At 42.9% G+C, this 23,240-nt stretch overlaps 1 protein-coding gene across 1 annotated transcript in view; it reads right to left on the bottom strand.

Moving 5' to 3' along the window:
• Positions 1 to 23,240, bottom strand: part of LOC124157444 (protein patched) — a 179,355-nt gene that overhangs the window by 90,828 nt on the left and 65,287 nt on the right. The window lies entirely within an intron of this gene.

The raw sequence follows: 23,240 nt of genomic DNA, 5'->3' as shown, positions 1-23,240 counted from the left end.
TCATCCATATTCCACCGTAGGCCACGCGTCTTCTTATACTACGACCACTACCACCGTTGGAGAAGGGTGGCTGTCGGCCAAGAGCAGGAAGCGAACCGTGAAGCAGTCCCCCCCCCCTCCAGTGTAGCGTCGGGCGACATCAGACAGCAAAATAACGAGGGCGACACATGCAGCTCACTCCAGACCCATCCACCCTCTCGGGGTGTAGGGCCAGACATTAGGGGACCAGCAGCTCAAGGGCTAGTCCATGAAAAGTGGGCCTCACTCAGAACTTCAGTTTGATTAATATATTTATACAGTTAACCCCGATTTAGGATGGGTTCTACTTACGGTGGATTCGATCAAGGGTAGGCCCCGGTTCTGCTCGAATTGGCTTGATTTTTGTCGCCACTTCAGGCAAATTCAATCAGTTTCCAAAATTATCCGCAACGTGACAGTGATTGGAGAGCGATCTTCAGAGCAGACAAAAATTAAGTGACGAAATTTTAACTCTGGATAACTGATGCAAATAGAAGAAAAAATTACCAATGATTTTTGGGTCGAAAACGCACCATTTTTAAACAAAAGAAACTTTGAGCCAAGCGCTCCGATTGGCCGCGAGTTTGCCCAGTTGCCAGATGCATAGGATAAATCGCGATCTCCGGTAGGGAAAGCATTCGAAGTAATGAGTTGTCAAGGGCTGCCGGCAACAGGGCAAACTCACGGCCAATTGGAACGTTTGAGGCAAAGTTTCTATAGTTGAAAAATAGTGCGTTTTCGACCTAAACATCATTGGTAATTTTGGTTCCTGCTGGCATCAGCTATCCAGGGTTAAAATTTCGCGAAATAATTTTTCTCCACCTTGAATAATTATCCAAGAAAATCTTATTGCCAAGGCTATTAAAGGTTGGGAAAATATATTTGCCCCCAAAACCGATATTTCGAATGACTTGGCGATCATTTACGAATAGGCGTTAACCTTCCGAGAGCTAGGGTACGGGATTTCAGTCACGGCTAATCTGAATCTAGGCTAGATTAGTAATTTAGGTACCCACTGGCATCAGCTATCCCGGTTTAAAATTTCACGACACAATTTTTCTCCACCCTGCATTTATCCTCATTGTTTACTACATAATATTTACGATCGCGAGGAATTGCAGGTGATTCCTTAAATCCAGCGAGAGACAGCATCCAGGCACAGCACTATGTGTCCTGTCACTTGTCCCACCACGGGTCACCATTGGAAAACACTCCCTTCCCTGGGAATATAATTCATCAAGCGGACAAGGGACGTCTCGCTTCGGTACCTAGAGAAGGGAGTTAGCTGCATCGGGACTACGGTTTATAAATAAATCCCCGTCTGACACAAAAAGTAAATGGCGGTGAAGGATTTTTGGTCGGAGCAACAGGGGAGGAAATGCTATGGCCGCGTATGTGTACAGCCAATGCATTAATACTCCTCGAGGAAAATCTTCAATCCTTCTTCAGTGAAATATTAAAAGTGAGTATATGATCGATTACCTTGATATTATTTATAGTGCGCGAAAAACGGCGCAATCTCGTGCTACTCTATTTGCGAATCAAATAAAAGTATATTTATAGAATGATCGGAAACCAAACAAAACATCAAGCATATGCTGAGTAAGAGTCGAAAAAAATTTAGTAAGCCACCAGTGACGTAATGGCAAAATTAGCAGTGCCGGAACGCACTTTCCGTAACTTTCTTTAGAAGTGAAATATTACTCTTGCGTGTTTTTTATTACAAGCCAATATTTACATTTTCTTACTAAATTTTTTGTTTTGGTTACGATTGTATAAATTAGTAATTTTGACGCAACAAAATTGATAAAAGTGTTACTTGACTATTACGTCTTTTGTAAACCAGTGCCAGAACGGCGCTTCGGCGAGTTTCGGCACCGTGACACCACTGGAAGCTACTTAATCGCGGTATAGGTTATTTTATAGAATGAGTCATTGAGTCATTGCCACAGGTATACAGACCTATAAAAAACAAATATCAAGGCTTTATAATATATATCTACAACCAGTTCATTTGCTCTTTCCATTTCCCATAGTTATGCTGAAGGTGGCCCGCCATTGTATGGCTAGACATTTGGATGCTACGCAGCTACTTTTAGCGCTCCATTACATATTCACCATACAGTTATCATAGAGCACCAACTTCGAGCAGAAAAAATTTCGAAGCATTCGCACAGATCAACTGCTATGGCAATACAGATTTCAACCACCTCAAAACGTATTTTCGGGATATTCCGAAATGAAAATCGCCTCGTTGCCGACGAACCGACCTAATCCTGACCTAAGCGCCCTAATTTGAATCAGCTTCGTGCCCTCCCGGATCATTTAGGCACCAGTCTCCCCGCGCGGTTGGTCTGATTCGAGGAAGATTCACAAAGGAACACCCATGTACCTTCAACATTACGACCACCCTCTTTTTAACGACCCATTTTCTCGGAACGGCTCCGATTAGAAAGGAAGAAAGATGCCCCGGAGATAGAAAGAGATTCCAGCCTAGTTCGGTCACACTCATCGAAGAACATAACTACATCCTGCCTCTCTAATTAACCCCATCCAAGACTTCGATTCTGAAATGATAAACGTACTCATTCACGAGAGATGAATTGGTCGACTGAAACCACATCCGCCTCGAAAACTTTTTCGGACGATTTTACTAAAGTGAAAAATGTCCAACGAAAATATACGATTTTGAATTGCTACGTTAGCGGTTTCAAATTATGAGGACTTATCATTCCCGCTTCTTAGGTCTTTTTAGTGACGTATCGCTAGGTCAAAGTTTCAGCTACCATTTATTTAAAGTTCATTCTTTTTTACTTAATTTTCAAACACATTTTTTAATTGAAAGAACCTGAAGTAGCAGCAATGAAGCCGGTTTTAAGCAAATAAAATTTTACGTGGAACGTTAAAAACTAAGGCACGAATACTAAATTAATATTAATATGCATTCTTTTGAACCTTTTACGTTGGACGAGCGGGAGTTATCCGTCACGATATACACGAGTAGAACATCCAGGGGTTTTAATATAAGGATTCTGCAGTGACCTCGACATATTCTGTCACCACAGCGCATTGGAATCGGTTTACTTAAACTCGCAACTCGTGTAGCCGACGGCAGAGGAATCCGAATTTCACGAGGAAGTAAGCGATATTCAGGGCTGTTAGAATCGTCATAATATATTATGCGTGTAGCCATTCATTTCCATTCCTCGATAGGACAAATACTATCAAGGCCAAATCGAGAATAAATACATCGCTCAGCACTCATGGCCGAGCCGCTGAAATTTTCGAAAAAATCTCACTCAACTTCTAAGATCGAAACTTTACTATTAGCACCGGAGTTTCGATTAATTTAGTTTCGTTCCGATGAGTAAAGTTTCGTCCCTGTTCGAAACTAAACTCCTTGGTGATTTTAATTTCATGCGGGAACGAAACTAAACCTAGGCCTCGTATTTCCTTTTCCCTCCGGGTCGAAACTGAACATCTTCGTTTCGTTTCACTTGCCATCCCTGCTTTGCACCTGCGCGCGCAACTGCGTACAAAGTTACTTTTTTCCATTCGGTACTTTGGAAAACATAAATCAGGTTTCTACTAGGGTCGGTGCGTCCTCTTGTTGTCCCCAGAGGGCGCGTGAGTAACGCATCACTTCAGTGCAGGCAGTGAGGGCGTCACCGCCGACGATCAAATCACATCGCGCGATTGATCGGGGCGTGCGCCCGGTGACGTTCTTTTGTCTTCTCCGCTCCTTTCTGAAGTGAAGCCGACTCCCTTTCGGGAAATTCCTCCGGAGATTTATCACTGCCCGTGGCGCCAGCCCGATGAATTTCAATTCGGAAATCGTGGCGTAGCGGGCGAAACTCTAAATCAACGCCAAAGCTTGGTAGAAAAGTGAAGTAATGGGATGTAGACAATAAAAAATCACCGGAAACGTATGGCGGTGTGAAAATTCTTATTCCTTCCATTATTGATAGGAGTATACCAACAAACACAAACTGGAAACAAGCAAATAACCAAACCAAGAGTACTGAAGACAGCTTCCGTAGGATTGAAACCCTCTAGTGCGCGGGTGGGTAATTGTTTTGGCTCGAAGGCCACTTTATATGAGCGGAGGTTATCGAAGGGCCGCACGGTATATAATGGTTGTATTCATCAGTTAACATTATATTTCATTTCAGAAAAAGTATAAATTTTATTATAAAAATTAAAGGATAGTGATAGTTCTATTCTACTCATTTATTTGGTTAATTTTATATTGGTTAGAGTTCTAGCTTCTAGCACATTTGATTATATAATCAATTTAATGAGACAAGTATACCCTAATACATTTTTTTAAATTCTGTGTCGGGCCATCACAAGCATGTGGCCCGCGGGACACAATTTTCCCACCTTTGGTCTGGAGAGAAAGTGTACATTTGATTACGTGCTATATATCATTGAGCAGAGACTATGAGGGTTCTAGGTGAACCCTCTTAGGGATACAACACACCGAGGCCGGGGACCCAAGCCCGTGGCTAATACGCCCGATCACCCGGGGAGGGGCTGGAGAGGTAGGAAAAAGGATAGAGGCGCCGCCGCGAGCAGAAAGCAGAAAAATATCATTGAGCAGAAAGACGATACGGTATCCCAGTGGCTCCAGTGGCACTGGATGGCTGCAATGCGACAACAAATCGTCGTTTATTCACTCACGCGCGCCGTTTATTCACTCACGGGCGAAAACGTGTTATGTGCAAGAAGCTTGATATCGCCGCATAGCGTAGCATATTTTGCCTCTGGGCAAATTTCGGTCATCTCCAAATAGTTTTCCCATCGCACAAGTCTACTCGAGCTAATTGGCATAAAAAAAATCCCGTACAAAATCAAACTCTCAATCTTGAAGACTACTCCCGGATTTCCCGAAGCGATCTTCCGAGATTGAATGGAATTAAAAAAAAATGGAAACGGAAACCAAAGGATGAATTGGACGGCCTGAAAAATAAATATATAAAAGAAAAGAAAGAGGCGAGGCGGGTGGGGGAGGGAGCGGTAATAAACGCTCGAATTTCGAAAAAAACCCACAACACGGGCGCAGTTAATGACCCTCCCCACAATTTCCAGAATCCGCCTCCCGTCCGGTTTGCCGAGGGAGATTTTTCATCATCAACCGCCGACTGGCGCCCCCCCGGTGCAAGCCAAACGCTCAATCATGCAAAACGCTCTCTGCACGCACGAGAACATTTCCACACACACACTCCGAGAACTTAGTATTCTCTCAGGCCAACCATTTGCACGCGCGAGCTCCTCGGCTCAAAATTATCCCAAAGCGTTAATCATCAAAGCCGATTGACATCGGACATCAAATTTCTTTACCGCATCATGAATGGGTCCTTCAGATGCAGTGATCTCCTAGCATTCTTCTCACTACGCATTCCAGCTCGCAAAACCCGCAATACTGAAGCTCTACACCAGCCCAATTTCCGTCTGGCAATATCTCATAGATCCCTCTTTTACCGCGTACCTTCTATTTTCAATTCAATCTCAAATACTCTCTTGACATCTTAGCCTCCCGTACCAATTTTAATAACCAATTGAAAAGACTATCTTTTTGACACCGACCTTTAGTATGTATTGTATACGTTGAAAATGGTTGTTATTTATGTGATTATTTTTATACATGTTTATTAATTATATTTACATAATTTATTTTGTTTATAAACCCAATGTAAGGGCCTTAGTGCTGTTTTTGGTGTGATATAAATAAATAAATAAATAAAAGGATTCCTTTGAAAAATTCTCCAAGTTTTGTTATTTTTTCATTTATTATTTGTTGCCATATCCCCGAAAACAGCTGATAATGGTCTTTTACACCTGGGTTATCAACAAGGTAATATTTACACGTGCACAGACAACCATTCCTTGGGTAGGGGCAACCTACCCAGGCGAGACTCGAGCCTGCGACCTCTTCCTTGGCAGGCGAAGACTTCATCCCGCCGCCACCGAGGCCAGCGTTAAGCACCACCTTACAAATTTTTCACTAAATTTCTAGTGGAGATATCTCAAACATTTTCTCATTAAGAAGATCGTGCAATAATAAATTCCAAGTTTTCCACCTCTACACCAGGCATTTCCAACCTTTCGTTACTTTTCCTCGGCTCTTCCATTAAATTAAAAGAAATCGTTACAGTAGTCGACACCAGGAAAATAAGATGCAAGTTAATTGTTTCTCACAATGAGGAATGCGAATATAAAGAACAAAGGTTATATTTGAAATTCCTTTGTCCCTTTGATTACAACTCGATTGAACAAATGCAGTTTACAAGCCATAAAATGAAACTTGAGTTCACTACATATATCACGAAGAGAAGTAATAAAGATGATAATTGATTATCGTCGAGGTATTCAGGCTAAACTCCAGAAGGGGTAGGGGAATGAATGATATTTTTGCTCCAATAAATATTGATAAGAATTGAGTCTTTGATTTCAGTTTTCTTAGGCTCGATTTAATTAGATTCAAGAGCCCGAGTTAAATACGGGGAGATAATCCTCGGCATTTGTCTCAGAGCTCTCCCAACGGTCTCCCAGGAGACCGGTGGGGCCAGGCCGCAGTATGGGGGGGCCCTGGGGGCCATAAGGAAAGGGAGACTTGGTCAAGTCTCCGCCTCCATCCATCTCAGGCCCATGTCAGGAGACTACATAGTGATGGAGGTGGGGGAGGGAAAGGAATATTGGTTGGGGGCCAGGCAGGTAAATTCCTCCACTCAACCCCACCCCCACCCTTAAGAAGCGGCCTCCGCCCCACCCCGGGGGCGTTATTTGGGAGAGGAGGGAGAGGGAGGTAAAGAGGAAAAGAAGTGTGGATGCTGGAGGCGGGCTTTATTGAGATGAATAGGTTTCGGTGGTGGATTCCTGGCTTGTGAGAGCCAGGGGGGGAGGGTGGGAGGGTTTTGGGGGTTGGGGAGTGGGAGGGGAGGAAGGAAATGAATGGACACAAGAATGGAGAGATGGAACCCTATGGCAAACGCCGCGCAGGAAATGATTTGATTCCGCGCCCATACTTCATCCTCTTCGACCAATTGAAATCGGTAGGCATGAATCTCGGAGTCAATATAAATAAAAAAGAGTGCTCACTAAAGCTGCGCAGAGACCAGAAGCTGAGGCCGACAATCCGAAAATCCAATTTCAGCATTATTATGGGAAATTGATAATTTTTGGCATATGAAATACCAGTAAATCCACTTTACGAATATCCTGGATGTATTCGTTACTCGGGAGCATGCATCATAATACTAGACCATGCGTTATGATGGAATTAAGATACACAATCGTAATAAACAACGTGAAATTAAACGCTATCATCAGAATCAGCCTGCGACCTTTTCTGGTTGTTCTGCCAGATTATACAATTTTTATTTGCTGCTTGCTCCCTAGGGATCGTATTTTTCGGAATGTCCAACCTTATCTTGATTAAAAATTTATAAAAAAAATAAAATAGTGTTTTGACAATTTCTCCCAGGATTTCAGACGATTTTAGAGGGGGTCAATTCTATGACTTTTCGTCCTATCACGTCTCGTTCACTCCAAACATTTGTAAGATTCAGACAGTCAGTTGTCGGAAGTGGAATTCACAGCAAACTGATGCTAAATATTGAGAACAAATGGATCGTTCTGCAATCGATCTCTACCCTGCAAACATTTTTGAAAATCAGAAAAGTTTCTCGGGTTTTCTACCAGTTGATGTTTTCCATGTATCCCGACGTTTCGAGCAGCCACTTGCTGTTCATTCCAAGGGGATCTTCTGAAGAGAAACTTTTCTGCACCTGATATGCCAGCAAAATCTAAGATCATACATGTTTGAAAATCGACTAACACGTGCCCAGATAGGCAACTCCAGCCTTCAAAAATCAACCTTCAACGGGAAGGAAGAACTGGTGCCTCTTCTTATGTAGTTCTCTTGTTCTGAGCATTCCTCCGTTGCCTCAAATTAGCCCTGAGTTGCGGGAGGGCCGAGGGATTGCCCTCAACATCCCATCCTCCGACATCACTGGAGGCGGGGTAATGGGCCGGGGCAATCATGGACCAATGTCTCATTCCTTCCAGACCGTGGGTCATTTCAATGGTTCCCTACCTAGCAGGGCCTTGAGCCACTCACCCTTTAATAAGCACAGCAACCCTATCCCTTGATTAGGGGGTTTCACTCCACCCTCGTAGTCCCTCGTCCGATGGCCTACAACAGCTTCTTTCGTTTTTGAATGAAAGGAAGATGTTCATGGTCGAGTGGGGTATATTGTGATGCTATCCATTACATTCATTTTACCCCGTAAAAAGTCTTTATTCACTTTAAAAAAAGGACGTAGAAAGACATTCCACACCACACATACCATTAAAGCCCGAAACACAAATTTTAAGCGATAATTTGACAGTGTACTTGGCGTATCTCAATGCATTTCATCCCTCTCAGGTTTAACTCGGTGTTCATAATCAAAATTTGGAATATCCACAGCCTTATTCCACTCGTTCCTGACATTTTTTTTCATTGACATTCAGGTCGTAATAATACTGTGACAGTCCTGATTATAAGGATTTCAGCCGGGAAAATATGGCAATAAAGGAAACGAGTAGAATAACACATATAAGGCCGAGTACAATTCTGTTTTGAACGCATCAGCCACTTGATTTTGACAAAACCGGGAAAATGGTAACTCAAAGACTGGTTATTATTCTAGGGTTGCCTACATTTCATGTTTAATACTCAATTGCATATCATAAAATGTAAAACTCAAACCCCCCCCAAAGCCTCAGAGAAATCAAAAAATTATTTAAAAATCTTGTCTGGATTTGATATATAATAACTGCATCTGCTAAAAGTTAAATTTTAAGTGACAAAATGATGTAAAATGCATTTTCAGGCGTGTTATTTTTCATAAATTTTACTGATGTCCCCGTTTCCTGGGGGGGGGGGGGGGGTAGCCCCCACTAACCCCTATTCATCCCCCCCAAAGAATATTCCTAGTTACGCCACTGCCAGGCACCCTATTTGTATTCTCATTGTAACCCTCCCCAATTGGTTACCACTCGAAATGGAAGGAAAAAAAATGTCCGAGCAAACCTAGCTTTAAACGTGAAAAGGTCGTGAGGTCGAAATCGAGTGAAATTGGGTGAAAGAGGAGAGTGAATTCCTTAGTGGGGATAAGGACAGACTGAGCAAATCCCCCACTCCACCCCGAAGGAGAAGGGGGGGGGTCATGACCCGCCCTCTCCTCCATCGACCACCCCTTCCCTCCACCCCCTGAGGCGATCTGAATGAAGTCGTGCCTCCAACGAAGCGGAGAGCGGGGCCTCGTGTAAGTGAATTCGCCGATCCGTCGTCGAGAGCGGCGGCGGATCAAGATGCACCGAGGTTCCACGAATCTTCAACCCGGTCCGACCGTATTCCACGAAACATCAGCGGATCTAGAACCGGAACGGGAGATATCCTTATCGCATCATCGGGTGATCCAGCAAAAAGATTTCACGGATGATCGAAACAGCAGTGGGAAGGAATAAGTAAACTCTGACTGGCAGTTCTTCCGATTGGTGGGAGCTACCGCGGGTATTTTCTCAGCGTGAGATCCGTCCTACATGCTTGTTTCGAACACGCGATTTGTTCAATACATAAAGATATTTCAAATCTTAATTTTATTTTCTTTATTCCACTCTTGTGGGGCACGCTATACATAATTCTATGTAACTTAATTCTTATCCGCTATTAATTTTTTAAATGTTCGTAAATCCGCACCAGCTGCAGCTTTAAGCTAACATATGATGGTAACCTTAATTCAGGTTAACCTACCCCCATGTATCCCACCAAAGTTACACGTGCTGTTTCCATTAATTGTATACACACACTTTGTTTACTTTGCTAAAGCGGAATAAATATTATAATTATTATATCCTACCGATCACGGTAGATTTAAATGGACCATTTTTGGAATCACTCCAGCTCGCCTCAAATTCCATGTTCAACCTCCCTTTCCGATTTATACAAACTCATGTATTTATAAATCGTATACTCTCTCCCCTCATTCCGCTTTTACCTAAAATTCTTCCATGTAACATAGTTAACAGCATCACCTCCTTAGTTCTCGGGGAACAAGTTACCTTCACAACACACGGCGCCCCACAATCGCCGAAGGATGATACAGAACGTATTGAAGAAGGAGATGGATGAAAACTAAACTCGATGAATTGGGTTGAATGCCCAATTACGGTGCAGTAATGAGATGCAAATGAAGTTGGGCGGAATGACGAAATGTGGCAACATTGGACCACACAGTTCTCGGTGCGTAACGATCGAAAAGTAAGCCCGAAGAGTAATTAACGGTACGCAAACATGGCCAGCCCTCATTTCATATCGGGAGCGAATCGCCGAGCAATTACGAGGCTGGGGAACATTTTTATTACGGAGCGGGGGGACTGTTTGTTGCTCCAGCGCCGCCCGTAGCAGGAACCACCGCACGAAAAAAAACCTGCCGTCGACGTATCGATATAAATAATGCATGCTGGTGGGGAAAATGAGGAGTAAGATGGGAGCGGTCAAGAGATTCAGAACTCCCTTCGCGTATGCCATTAACAAACGAAGCGATATTAGGAGAGTGGGCGGTAGGACAGAGACCATCTGTATTTGTCGAGCAAATGACCAGCAATTAAATCCGAAATGGGGCTCAAGTCGATGGAAATCGTTCAAGACGGAACTTCCTCCGACAGTTCGATAAAAATCTATATATGATACGTTAACAAAAGGTGGATATCTGATAAAGAATGAAAACTAAGCGGTTCAAGGCATTGAGGAGAGTCTGGATTGATAAAACTTACAATAGATATCTAATATTCATTTCACATGGGTAACCGATCTTACAACGTGATGCAGGACTACTTGGTGTTGATGATCCGTTAATTAATAATAATAGTTGGTATAGATATAGAAGAATGATAAGTATAGCATATAGGATAGTAACCCGTCATTATTTTTCGTAATGTCAGAGCTAGTAAGAATTAAATGGAAAAAAATTAACAATAGTTTATTTCTGAGGAGTAACCTAATTAAGTTAATTTCTAAGAGTAAATTTTGTGATGTAAATGGCAAGTTTTTCGACCAGCACAGTTATATAAGTAATGCGATACATAAGATACAACAATCAACAACTCAACAAACGTAGCAAAGTAGTTAATAGATTCAAGAAAATAGCGTACTTCCATATTAACCTTCCTTAACTGATAACCGCAGCCAGAAATAACTTCCTTGAACACAAGTGACGACATAATATTGCAACAAATTCTGAAGTTGATCATTATATACACCAAAAAACGGTCGCAAAAGGAAGTGCTACACAGTCGAAGAAAGAATCGAATCAGCAGTTTCAATATCCCTAAAAATATATAAAGAAACTGCGTATCCCAAAATCCTGCGAAGTTAGCTAAAGCCGTGAAGGAAATAATGGTTAAAATATTTCCAAAGTTAACAAAATCGGTATTACATGTTTCATGAACGATCCCTTTAAGGTTGGTGGTTTCTGGCGATACTTAGTGGAATTTGCTGAAAATTTTGGATGAATAAAATTAAAATTTGTTTTTCCGCAGAATTTTTATTAAAACACAACCATGGATTCGAAGGTTACCGTCATATTCTGGTCAACGTTAACCGTCGAACCCGTGGTAGTGTTTTTCGGTGGCGGTGGGGTAAAGTTCTCGCCTGCCAAACCTTAAGTCGCGGGTTCGAATCCCGCTTGGGTAGGTGGTCCCTATCCAGGGAACGGATGCTTGTGACATCCTTTGTTAATCCTCCCTTGTAAAGGCCTCGCTGTCTACGGGGCAGTTGGAAATAAATAAATAAAAATTCTGCGGAAAAACAAAGTTTAATTTTATTCATAAAAAAAGACCCTTTAACTTTCGACCAATGACTCAAATCGTCACTTGAGCAGTTAAATACAGTTACTGCAAATTACTCCTTTTCCCCCCGATATCTGGAGAGATGGGAATCGAGCAAAATACTCGCACGGGTTCCCCATGTCCTCTTCTCGGCAGGATACATAAAAGCCGTTGGCTCGAGCAGGGTAAACAAACCGTGTATCGCGCTATTATAAAAAAAAATACAACCTCTACCCCATCCTCTCGGAGCGAGCAATAACCAACAACAACACCCAAGATGCTCGGATCCGAGGAGAATCTCCAGAAGGAACCGGTTCCGTGGAGTAGATGGGAGGGAGAGGGGGAACGGATGAAACCCACGAGAAATACGCCTCACCGCGAACGCACACAACGCATTCCAACACACACCCAACTGTGAAAAACCATAACGCCCGCAATGGGACAACATTTACGTCAGGAAGCTCGGCGACGAGGAGTCCGGGAGAGCTAACGACCTCAGGCCGATAAACGATCAACGGAGAGAAATTACCAATGCACGCATTCATTACACGGCCGAGGCGTGTGTATCGTGACGCAGAAGTTGAAATCTATATTTATCCCCGAGGGAAAAATGTACACAATTTCTATACAGGAAGTCCATAATCACGCATAAATTTTGTGCGCATTTCTTTGGTTGTACAACCTGTAAATAACCGCCTGCGTTGTACGACTTGATTTCAATTTAAACATATCCAAAAATATATATATTTAAAAAAATATATCTCCGGGCTTACCTACTCCTGTAGACTACTACATTAATCCATGGATCTCCGAGCATAACTAAGAACCTATAAAAGTTAAACACATTCCAACTTAAAAAGAAGACAAAAATAGTACATACCACAATGCAAGCGTAAGATAGCTTAATCATTACACATTCGGTCAAGGGTGAAATTCGTCCAAATATGGAAGGTATGGAAATATGGTCCCAGGGTTCAAATCGAAAAAAATCAATGCTTTATGATTGCTCGGATCGCAGTAAAGTTGTAGCTCAGTTCTTGCATACATATATCGTTCGTGTGCTCTTGTTACCATAAAAAACTTGCTTGGATAAAATTATAAATTGCTCCTGGGAAATCACAAAGATAATCAAAATCACTGAGGTATCGGTGGTCGAAGGTAGTTTTCTGGAATCACGATACAGTATAATGTCTACAAAATATTCCCTGTTGTAGCAAAAAAATATTCCCCGTTACAGCAAAAAAATATTCCCTGTAGTTGGGTTTAGTGTTAATATTTCCAGGATCGAGAAAAATATGCACACTCTGAGCATAACTTTACTCGCCTCACCTCAAACGACTTCGCTTGCCATACCAAGATATCACGGGTTACAGTCCCTTCTGGGTAGATTGTCCCTACGGGAGTTCGTGTAAGTTTAATTGTTTACCGTTATGAAAAAAACGATGTAAATGGCTGCTTTCGGTGGCGTGACAATGAATAAATGTCCGGAACGTCTATTTTTAGCACCATATTACGAGGTTTTTAGTACGATGGACGGGGACGCAAGTTTCGGCTTCCTTTGACTTGGCCATTACTCCCACCGCATTAAGTTTAGTGTTCGATACCCGATATCGCCATCGGAATGTATCGATTTCCTAAGTCAACGGTAAAATTCAACTTTGCAGCAAGCCCAATTCAGGAAGGTCCAAGCCCTTCTGAGAAGGAATAGCGCAATAGCAAAAGAGAAGGACGGAAAAATAATAACATTATTGAAAAAAAAAGACCATTCTACCATTCTACCTTGAGGGCTCTCCCGCAGTCTCGGCCTGGTGGAGGAGAACAGACCAACCGGCTTAGGAAGGACCCCTTTTAACCTTCAACCCATTATCATCAGTCATTCCGAATATCCATACAATCGCCCGTAATTGGCTGCGCCGCTAAACACATAATGACCGACAATTTAGTTCGCGCGAAACACAATACCCGGGCATAAATTCTTCCTCGCTGGCTTCGGGTATCTTTTGGGGGGAGGGAAAAACGAATAAAAAAAATCTTTCCACTTCATTAGGTAGGGGAAATAGAAATCCCAGGTTGTATCATTTCGGCTTCTTCTCAGGTAAGAACAGGAGAGGAGGGTTCCTTTTGAGTTATTGGGAATCCGGACATCGAGTCAACGATTATTTTGTACATTTTGTTTTTTTTTTTCTTTCTCCGAATCGTGAGACGGAATATCCTAGGTAGCTCGCATACCATCCGAAAGTTATCATTTAACATCTCCAAAGCATTCTTCCTCAACCCACAATACCTCTCTCACTCTCACGTGACCACTCCCGCGTGTGAAAGTGTGAGGGAATTTAAGATACTCAGGAACGATATAATAATCTAGGAAAACAGTGGCCACTCAATTCCATGAAGCGGTGTTTTCAGTTCACCCATCGCCAGACTAGCACATATAATGAAAGACGTTAGGCGCAACATTCTCACTATGTGATTCAACCCGAAGGTTGCTTTGAATTGGTGAGGGTAGAACTCACCCCAGACTAAGCTACAAGAATATAAATTAACACATTCAGGGTAGGGGAGCCTATTCCTATCCCTGAGCCGCCTCGTAATTCAAGGCTTTTGTTTCTGGGAGCCGGAAAGCTTTAGATTTTGGTCTTCCATTCCAACGAAATCAATGAAAATTAGTATATTGACTGATAAAAAATATTATTCACCCATATTTCCACGTACATCCTCTTCATCTTCGATGATTTACGCAAACAGTTATGCCCCCTGAATACACTATACCTTGAAATATCAGCGAGGAACATCAACGCGGCAAACTCAAGCCGAACTTAATATTTTAAGCCAATTCTTGACATAGACTTCAGTTAATTGTTTCTAATTGCGAATGTGCAACGCAACTGATGAGGCATGTAAAAAGTGCGTTAGTGGCCCACGGAAGATACCTCATAATTTCTCCTGATGTTTTTTTTTAATATTAGGACACGTAATTGGCCCAGGCTATCTATTGGTTACACGATCGAAGCCCATTACCATTAGCTAATTCTTGACATGGACTTCAGGCAAATGTTTCTAATTGCGAATGTGCAACGCAACTAACGCTAAATAACTCTTTGATTGACTACACACGTTGGCATTAGATCTTAATTGTGGAATACACTTGTATAAATTTCATAGCCCAATTTGTGTTAAAATAAAGTTTCATGACTATGTTCAAACATATACAGGTTAAATTAATGAAGTAGATGATTTAGTCGTGCATTACACCCACGATAATGTTATCTACAGCACTTGATATTTCAGAGAGCGTTTAAGTAAACTATGATTCGTGGCAAATACACAAGCTGACCTGAATTCCCACCACAGCTCCGGCCTCCGTTGGAACGAAGAGTTCACGAAAAACCAGGTGTCTCAGGTTCTCGAAAAAAGATTGGAGCCACCACTAAACCACAAAAGGGAGATTAAGGGTCGGTGAAGCGCGAAGCTCTTCAAAAACCGTACCCACAAAGATTCTATTCGATGAATTCCATCGATTCATTTGAAAGAAGAGAGGAATTAACGAAAAAACTGGTTCAAGGATTAATACTGAGTTTTGCGGACGGAGAAAAACAAAGAAAACAATCAGATCCAGACGTGAGCGGAACAATAATGGCCGCAGCAAGATGAAAAATAGGTATATGTCCATGAAGGAACACCACCATGACGAAAAAGAGTCACTATCCTGAAATCTCGTTGAAAACACTATAGCCCAAGAATAGGCCCATCAGACTTGGGCCGGCAGATTTTTAAGTCTAAAATTATTCACTGCGCAGCGATTTTGATGATTGGCATCGTTGACATTATTCTTATCAACTATCATTATACGACGATGGCCATCGGCTGTTTATTCTGTCATATAAACTTATTCCTAATATATTCCATTACATTTTATGACGTTCTATTAATTGTCCATGGTTTTCCGACTTCCAGTGGTATGCATTTGTACATGGTTAAGATGAAAAGGGACTTTCGGTTGCAGTCATTTTCCGACGTAGAAGAAAAATGCTACTTTGTTGACCTTTAAGCCTATTTGAAATTATAAACTTCAATCGAAAAAAGTCAACGGAGCATTATAATAGTTAGTATAAATGGACCTGTCAGAAAGATACATTTTATGAACGCTTGCTCAGATGCCTGAATGGCTGATAAGTGACGAAAAGGAATCCAATTTGATAACTCCTTTCAGGCAAGTAGACAATGTCGGTTCAACCGCATGCACGCACAACATATTTGCCTCAGTAAAACGTCTTCGGAAGCTGGGCAAAAAAAACCTTAAAAAGGTTTAAAAAGGCTTAAAAAGGTAGACCGCGAATAGATCGGAACAAAACAACCAGTAGCAACAGATACGGACATAAATACCTCCAGAAACGCAAAGACGACGATTCCACCATTTTTACGCACAAAAACATCCTTCATTGCATTACGCATACCATGCGTTCGTGAAATATCTTTTTAAAAAATAGGCCAAGATCGGAAGGGCCAATACTTCAAGTAGCGACAAAAAGGAGCAATCTTCAAGCAGCAACAATAGGGGGACGATAAAACATAATACGACAGGTGAACTTTCCTTTTAGACAGGTGAACTATCATTCTTCCACCGAGCTACCTTTCCTAGCTTAAAACGTCGTTTGCGGATGCGAAAGAATCTAAAAAAAAAAAATAGGTGAACGTCGGACGGAACAATACTTTCAGTAGCGAGGTAATGGCAGAAAGGTTGGAGGACTATCCCGATGAAACAGCACACAAGAGCTCCAGGGAATCCCATTGAGAGAATCTTGGCGATAGCCCGGAGGGCGCCGTGACAGCTCCCGGAGAGGGATTTGCGGAGAGTGGGACGAGCCCCGAAGGCTTGCCGTGGAAGCACGCGAGAGAGAGAGAGAGACATCCGACTGGGCTGACATCAATGGAGAGAGAGGGAGCCACCCACGAAGAGGAGAGCGGATCCTACGCCCCCACAGGCGAAACACAAACGATGCGTGGGAACCGCCTCGGAGCCTCTTTGCCGCTGACGGAGAAGCCATTCAGTCCGCGGTGTCGTGCGGCCCGGCATTTATTACTAGGCCGGTTGATGCGGAACTCATGAAAAAACACAGTTTTGACAAAGAGTCAAGTGACAATTCAGAGATGACCACATCTGGGCACAAATCATGCGAAAATCGAATTATTAACACATTCAGCGCGCAGCACGTCGATTGACGTGCATTGCCGGTCGGAGGCCTTTCTCTGCCTCCGAACATGACTTATATCCACTTCCGATTGTGTGTATGGTCTTCAGCAAGCTTCCCTCTTTCGACCCGTGTGTGCCGTTTGTAAATAGCAATATTTGAACGGAAGTTATGGCGCGAAAACCTCTCTCTATTTTTATTCCTTATTTTATCGGCCAATTCTGACGACTTTCATGAAAATCAGACCCGCAACGAACGTGTTAAGGGGGTGAATCACTATGTAACACTCAGAATCGAATCCCCTTGACGAGAAATAAATACAATTTTGCCACCGCAAAGTTTAGTGCAATTTGTTTCATCAGGACGAGCTGGATTTTTTTCAATTTACACGCGATGGCGTCGATATCTTTCCAGCCTGGACCACAGAAGAGATTCCACGCCGCGCGTCTCCACCCTTCTATTAAAATATGCACTCTTAATAATTACCGATTCGCGTCGGCCCAGCCCCAGAAACGTTTTCCTCCGCACAGATTTCGTCCCGCTCCGACCAAGAATGCACGGCGCCCCCTCACAGACACGATAATAACTCCACAGCGGAATGGAAGGGGAGGGAAAGGAATGCACGTAATGATAAGGGACCGGCCTACGCATCCGTCATACAATTTTCCCAGTCCATCTTTCCCCATATTCGTAAGTATGCTTTTTTCGATGTAGTACTTCAACATCCTCGAACAAAAATTACTTGACGCAAGACTTCACACTTTCCTGTCGAACAATTCGGGTGAAGGAGGCAATCTAGATCTATTTGGAGAGAAATTAGATAAATAGGAATATTGGATTCCACCAAGCCAAACGCAGTGACCGATCTAGAACAGGAAAAGTCATGGTCCAGAGACAGGATCCTGCCAGGAGGATACCTAAAGTATATAAGGCCAAACACAAACGTCGGAGGATATAGATCATCTGACCCAGGAAGTTACCCGAGAGACTTTAATGACCATTATCCATCGGGAAAGACTGAAACATTTCAATTCTGGTGAAGTCTTCACGGGAATTATACCCTTTTTGTAGGTATTTCCCTACACCTAGTACAAGAGGTAGTAATTACGTAGGTATTGACTTTTCAACAAAATCCCCACGAAAATCACAAATACGCCACAGTAAATCTGGCAACTTCGCACTCCCCCTGGCCTTTCCTCTCGGAAACTAAGTAAGTTCTTTCAGGAGATGTCTTTCCCTAGACCTAAAGTAGTGCACCTAGAGGCAGTAATTACGTAGATGTTTACTTTTTAACCTAACCCTCAAGAAAATCATAAATATACCTCAGTGAATCTGGCAACACCACCCTTCCCTCGCCATTCCTTTCCGAAACTAAGTTGTTCCATGCGATGTCATTCCGTATAAATAGAGGAGTAGACCTAGAGACAGTAATTATTTACATGCTGACTTTTCAACCAAATAACCACAAAAATCTCAAATACACCACATTTAATCTGGCAACACCGCCCACACCCTCGCCTTTTCTCTCCGAAATTAAGTAAGCTGTTCCAGGTGATGTCTTTCTCTAGACTAGAGGTATTAATTACTTAGATGTTGACTTTTCAACCAAATCCCATTAAAAATCAAAAATACACCACAGTAAATCTGGCAACACCGCCCTTCCCCTCTCCCATCCTCTCCGAAACTAAGTAAGTTGTTCCAGGTGATGTCTTTCCCTCCATCCCTCGCTTCTCGCAGATGGAGAGGGAAGGCATCCTCGACCCACCGTTCCCTTTTCCTCTCCACGGCGCTCATACATCGGGAACTCGGGGCGAGAGATGGAAGGCGGAACGAATCCCTCGTGAACTTGGAGCGAGCGCGAAGAATTGTTTCAGAATATGGGGAGCAGGAGGGTGGATGGAAAGACACGGCTGAGACGGCCTGCCTGAAAATGTCCGTACCTCAGAAGTACATAAAAGAACGCCCATGATGGAAATTTAGAACAGATAGGAGTTACGAAAAGTAATTCCGTTTCTGAGCGCACCATGAAATTACTCTTCAATACAATTGTCACCAGAAAAATCGTGCATCAATCATGAAATCAACTACAGAGGACTTACTATAATTCTTAATATTTCCGACAGAAAAGCTATTTTTCAAAATTCAAATCTATAATCCAGTCAAGTCGAGTTACGCCATATAAAGTTTGCTGTTATTGAACTTCTTGAACATCTTGTTTCTTAGCGACAGATTAAGAAAATGCAATTTTTGACAGCCTTTAAAATACGACCTTATTACTCTATTCCAATTGCACTAGATATTCCTATAGCACATAATTCAACGTGTATCGACCTATCTCTATATTTAACTTCAGCTGAGATATCTTTCTCCTATTTTTACTTAGAAAACGAATTTATGTCTCATTACTATTATTATTCTTTAAACGACAATTATTTATTTTTTCTCATTACAATAAAACATTTAAATTAAAAATCAAAATAAAAAACCGGATAATATTAAACTATAATCGTTAAGATTCTGGGATCACTCCATTTAAAGTATTCGCCACGTTGGTTCACAGAGGTTGACGACCATTTCGCCGGGATTCTAAGAGGCGACTTTCAAGTCGATATTTTGCATATTCATATCACTTGCATATTCTGACAAACTTTGAATTCGTTTCAGAAAGAGAGCACCTATCCGAGATTAACCGTTCGATCAGGACCACGAGGCCACTATCACAGGAACAAAACGGAAAAAGCAGAGAAGGAACGAGCGAGGGACGAACAGAGAAAACAGACTGATGCCTCGTTCACATTACGATCGTCCGAGCCGTCGTCCTAACGATAGTTGACCGAACTAGCCGTGTGAATGCAAGTCCTGACTATAGTTGACGTAGTTCCGAACGTTGCCACTTTACTATGGTTTGGCGCTGGGAGACCGGAAACGGAAGCGACAAGTGAAAGACAAAAAGCTCGTGAAGCTCTATTTTTTTCATGGATTTGTCCTAGGAAGGAAGAATATGGGCGGAAAAAAAATTATTTGGTAAATACACGTTGAACACACTAATATCTTGTCCATGCATATCTCAACAGCTTTGCTAACCGTCAATTTCCCGTTCACTTTAAATGTCAGCACTAGCACAGGTTTTAACCATCGTTGTGTGAATGCACGATAGTTCCGACGACGGCTGGAACTATCGTAATGTGAATGAGGCATGACAGTGAGAAAAAAAAATTGAAGGACGGAATAAATAAATTCAAGAAAAAAAAAAAACCGTAAAACTCCTTCGCGCGGGTGGCATTCACTCGAAAATGTTTTTTCCTCTTCCTTCCCGAACTCATCCACGCTCCGAACTCCATCTCTTACTCCCACCCCACCGCGTCCGACACGAAGCACGGGTGGTGTTCGAAAAATAGGGAGCAGGCGGTTGAGTCGGGAGTGGGGACACTAAATTTCATTTAAAGTGGAGCTTTTAGTGAGGGAGAAGGGGTGGGAGAGGGAAGCAGGAGAGCTTTCACGGGTGGAAATATTCGTGGAGGTCTTTCGGAAAACACTCGTCAACATCCCTTAAATAGTACTTTCTTAACAACCGCAAAATTGGCGATTCGTGATGGCGGGGCTCAAAAGCAATGCACCACAAAAAAGCGTCCGTTACGGAATAGCGAAAAAGGAGGGTTTATTTTCTGATAGTGGTTTATAGAAACCAGGACCTCCGTCCCTTATGCCACGCACTGTGGACGTGAACACCGTGTTTAATAAACTCAGTCCGAGATCAGCCGACTTGGAGATTCATCATTCATTGCAACTCTGAAATAGGTTATTCTCTTTCACCTATTGTGGTAAAGGTTGCTTGCAATTGACGAGTAATGTCAATAAATAATGCACATGCACGTGGAAAATTTTCGACATAAGAACAAAAGCAATAGGAAAAGAAATTCTTTAACGATAACTAATTAGTGCGGAAGGAGACTTCAATGTAATGTGGAGGGATAACTTCTCCATGATCCCCTTGCAATAGGATCAATATGAGCATGTAGATTTCCAATTTTGAACTCTGGGCTATCGCTATGCGTATCCTAGAGTGACAGCCGCCCGCAGCATTAAGCTTCAAAGATGGATTCCAGACGCGATTGCATGACAAAATCACTTCGGGCGGTAGGTGTCAAGGAAAATATTTTTGGGTTGCGCCACAACCTCAGCCCCAAAGGTTATCGCGAATACTCCCACGACCAGAACGACCTCAAGGGCATCTGCAAAAAAAGAAGAGTTGACCTTTTGACACCGTCAACTTCAGTACTGGCATTTGGGGATGCTCCCACCGCAAGAACCACAAAGCCAGCCCACCATTCAAAATGAAGATACTCCCTCGCATGATAATGCTACGTTTCAATATCTAATCTCTATCACTGTGAGGGAACTGGCAGGCAAGTGCGTTGAAAGAAATGGGTCGTCAAGGGCTAGGAAGTAGATAGTAAGAGCGGCCCAACTCAATTTCATAAGCTACTATCCACAAGTGATGTCAGATTAGGGTACTACCTCAACTTATCCGACATTCTTCCCCCTAACACAGTACCCGGCAATCTCTTCCTGCCAAGCACTGGGTCCATCAGATCCTCTGTCACCTTCGTATTCCCTCTTCTCAACCACCATGAATAGCACTGAGCCGTTGCTTTTCCTCTCCATTTAACCATATCCATTCTTCTTCATGCCCACATCTTGAACGACTCCAAATTTCAAATTTGGTCTGAGGGTCCCTGATTCCAATCCCGGGTGAAGCCTTCGGACGCCCCAAAACGGGAAAAAACACGAATTACAGGAGGGAAGGATCTTCTCCCCTACCCTGAATGATGAAAATTCACTCATATTGGAAGTTGCGCGTTATAGATATTTGACTGCTGAGTCACACCAAAAATTCTAGCTCAAGTCCTTTATCGTTTGAGAGAAAAACGAAGTCCTACACCAACCCATTCGGAAAAATATCTCCCTTATATAATTTTTCCGCCTGACCCAGGAACATAGTTAGGTTCCAAAATGATCTCCTCCATTTCAACTTCAACAGATAACTACCACTCAAGCAATCTAAGCCTAGAACGTAGCTCAGTCTCAAGATACTCTCACCCTTATTATAATAAAATTTATGTGAGGCTTCATGCTTGCTTGTAGCATTTCATTTCACCAATCGCGCAGCTTTCGCTGTGTATTTTATTTAGTTTGTGGATTAAGCATTTCTACGTCGGATCCCATTAGCTCGCCGCGCATTCAAGTGGCGGCCTCACGAGTGAGTAGCACCACGGAAGAAATGGCAGACCTCCTTCTTCCATGGTAGCACCTCCCTGGCGTTACTTCGCACTGGAATGGTGCTCGATGGTTGGCAGCCCCGTTCCACTCATGCCGAGCACCACAAACATCCTCGCACCGCCCTCCTGGGGGCCCTGTCTCATTCCGAAGGATGGCCCCGTGGAGGGTCCGTGGGAAGAGCCCTTTAGCCACGCGGCCTTTGTGCGTGCTGGCCCTTTGGGGCCCTCGCCGCGTCTTAAAGAACGACGACACTTTTAGAAGAAGAGATCGGACCTTTCCCAGGATAAGAGCCAGGACGTATCCCCCCCCCCCCAAGGGAATGAAAGAAAAAAGGGTGGGTGGGAGGAGGAGGATGCATTTGTGTAGTTTATTGCGTCACGGCTTGCTGCCGTTCGTTTGTCGCCCTTCTTTAGCACGCCGGGAAGGGCGCCTTTTTTCTTCACGAGGCAGAAAAGAGAGAGAGATAGGGTACGGCTCCGACTTCTTTTTGAGTGCAAGTGTGAGGGAGGCAGAAGTCCCATTTCAGGGTTTGATAACGGACGGCGGCTTCCTTTACTTCAAGTGATGTCTTTATACTTCTCCGGTCTGATCCCAAGATGAAAAAGAAGAGGACTGACGACGGTTCCCTTAGAAGGAGTCGCATTTACAACAAATATTCAAAATAGACGGCCAATTTACATCATTAGCAAGAAAGAAAGTGGGGTAGCTCGCGGCCAAAAAATATAGGGGGATTTTTACGGGACGGGGTAAATTTCAGAGGAAATCACAGCCCAATTATTCTAGGCATTTATAGAAAAAATATCATTATTAGACTAAAAAGCACTTCAGATGGATGGCAGAGTTGTTAGATTAGGTTAGCGAATTTTAAACGAGGAC

This window comes from Ischnura elegans, chromosome 4 (genome assembly GCF_921293095.1).
Source record: "Ischnura elegans chromosome 4, ioIscEleg1.1, whole genome shotgun sequence".
Taxonomy (NCBI): Eukaryota; Metazoa; Arthropoda; class Insecta; order Odonata; family Coenagrionidae; genus Ischnura; species Ischnura elegans.
The sequence above is the reverse complement of the archived record's forward strand: the minus strand, read 5'-3'. Positions and strand labels throughout refer to the sequence as shown.